A 2,500-nucleotide genomic window follows, 5' to 3' on the forward strand; every position below is an offset into this window, starting at 1 on the left:
ACTACTACTACTACATTTTTTTCTGTTTCTTATGTTAAATTATTGTCTAGAATCTTTTATTTTCTATATTAAAATCATTCAGTTCATTCTTTCCTTTATTTCTTCTTTCATTCTTGTCTTGTTTCCTTGTTTATCTTTGTTTTCAAGCCAGAGAGAGGGAGAGAGAGAGTAAAGGAATATCTCTCTCTCTCTCTCTCTCTCTCTCTCTCTCTCTCTCTCTCTCTCTCTCTCTCTCTCTCTCTCTCTCTCTCTCTCTCTCTCTCTCTCTCTCATATAATCGTGTTTGTGTCTCTTCATGCCAATCAGTTTATCATGTTTTGGTGTTTGCTGTTCGCCCTGTTCCGGTTATCAAAGCTGCTTTATGTCTTCATTACCTCCTCTCCTCCCTCCTTCCTCTACATTCATGGCCCCATTCCCTCCTTTTATGGCTGTTCTCTCTCTCTCTCTCTCTCTCTCTCTCTCTCTCTCTCTCTCTCTCTCTCTCTCTCTCTCTCTCTCTCTCTCTCTCTCTCTCTCTCTCTCTCTCACACACATTTATTCTCTTTGCGCACTTCTTACTCTTTGCCTCCTCCTCCTCCTCCTCCTCCTCCTCCTCCTCCTCCTCGTAATTTCCCTCCAGCTGTGAGGGAGAAAAGTACTCCATGTCTAGTGTCTTTCCTCCATTACTTCTCCACATATTCTTCCCTCCCTCCTCTCCCTCTCCTCTCCCTCCTTCCTCTCATTTTCATTCCTCCCTCCATTATCTGTCTTTCTTCCTTCTTCTCGGTTCTAAACTCTCTTGTATTCTCTCTCTCTCTCTCTCTCTCTCTCTCTCTCTCTCTCTCTCTCTCTCTCTCTCTCTCTCTCTCTCTCTCTCTCTCTCTCTCTCTCTCTCTCTCTCTTTTGTTCTTTCACTGTGATCTTACCTCCATTTCTCCTTCTCCTCTCTTAAATCCTCCTCCTCCTCCTCCTCCTCCTCCTCCTCCTCCTCCTCCTCCTCCTCCTCCTCCTCCTCCTCCTCCTCCTCCTCCTCTTGAACTTAATCACCTAAGTCTCTACTCACAAAAATTTGGAGGAAAAAAATGCAAGGCCTATCTCCTCCTCCTCCTCCTCCTCTTCAGTTTCTCCAGGAAGGAACTGCGCGAAGGAGGAGGAGGAGGAGGAGGAGGAGGAAACATATGTGACTGCAGTCGAGAAGTTGTTTGAAACGTTTGTCTAGTCGTTACATTCTCTCTCTCTCTCTCTCTCTCTCTCTCTCTCTCTCTCTCTCTCTCTCTCTCTCTCTCTCTCTCTCTCTCTCTCTCTCTCTGATTCTTAGCATTTTAGTGAGTTTTTGCATAATCTTATTCTTACTCATCGTTTCCTTCCTTCCTTCATTCTTTGCTTCCTTCCCTCCTCTCCTTCCTTCCTTCCTTCCTTCCTTATCTCGTTCTTCTTTCCTTCCTCTCTTTCTTAGTTTTCTTCTCTTTGTTAATTTTTGTAACCTTCTTTTTTCAGTTTTTTTCTTTCGTTCGTTTTTTTTTTTTCATTTATCTTTACTCTTCATTCTTTATCATCACTTTCTTTCTCCTCCTGCTTTCTTGCCGTTTATTTCACTATTTCATGTACCCTTTCCTCCTTCGGTATCTCTCCTTTCCTTCTCCTCCTCCTCCTCCTCCTCCCCCTGCCCCCTCTCCCCCCACCCACCACCCCCTTACCTACAGGTGGTGCATCAGGAAGGTGTTATTTTACCTCACCTGTAATCAGGAGGGAAGGAGAGAGAGGGAGAGGAGGTGAGAGAGAGAGAGAGAGAGAGAGAGAGAGAGAGAGAGAGAGAGAGAGAGAGAGAGAGAGAGAGAGAGAGAGAGAGAGAGAGAGAGAGAGAGATTGGTACGTGTTGCTCTAAATCTCAATTTTTGGTTGTATGCAAAACTGGGTATTATGGCGCCCGTGTGTGTGTGTGTGTGTGTGTGTGTGTGTGTGTGTGTGTGTGTGTGTGTGTGTGTGTGTGTGTGTGTGTGTGTGTGTGTGTGTGTGTGTGAATGATAGAGACAAACATGCAACGATATCGAACATATGATTGGATTCTCTCTCTCTCTCTCTCTCTCTCTCTCTCTCTCTCTCTCTCTCTCTCTCTCTCTCTCTCTCTCTCGTACGCTGATAGAAAAAATAGGAACATTACAAAATTTATTTCTCTTCTTTTCTTCTCTACATACATACATACATACATACATACATACATACATACAGACAGACAGACAGACAGACAGACAGACAGACAAACAGACAGACAGACAGAAATAGAATTCATAATCCCTTAGCAAATCCATACACACACACACACACACACACACACACACACACACACACACACACACACACACACACACACACACACACACACACACACACACACACACACACACACACACACACACACACACACACACACACACACACACACACCTGTCTCTCACCTATCCTCCCTTCGCCCTTTAAACTGATGTCCGTTTTCTTTTCGCCTTCCTTTATTGCTTTCGAG

At 44.4% G+C, this 2,500-nt stretch overlaps 1 protein-coding gene across 1 annotated transcript in view; it reads left to right on the forward strand.

Moving 5' to 3' along the window:
* LOC135112996 (uncharacterized) overlaps positions 1-2,500 on the forward strand; it is a 221,504-nt gene that overhangs the window by 160,962 nt on the left and 58,042 nt on the right. The gene's annotated exons all lie outside the window — the stretch shown is intronic.

The sequence above is a fragment of the Scylla paramamosain genome, chromosome 25 (assembly GCF_035594125.1).
Source record: "Scylla paramamosain isolate STU-SP2022 chromosome 25, ASM3559412v1, whole genome shotgun sequence".
NCBI lineage: Eukaryota > Metazoa > Arthropoda > Malacostraca > Decapoda > Portunidae > Scylla > Scylla paramamosain.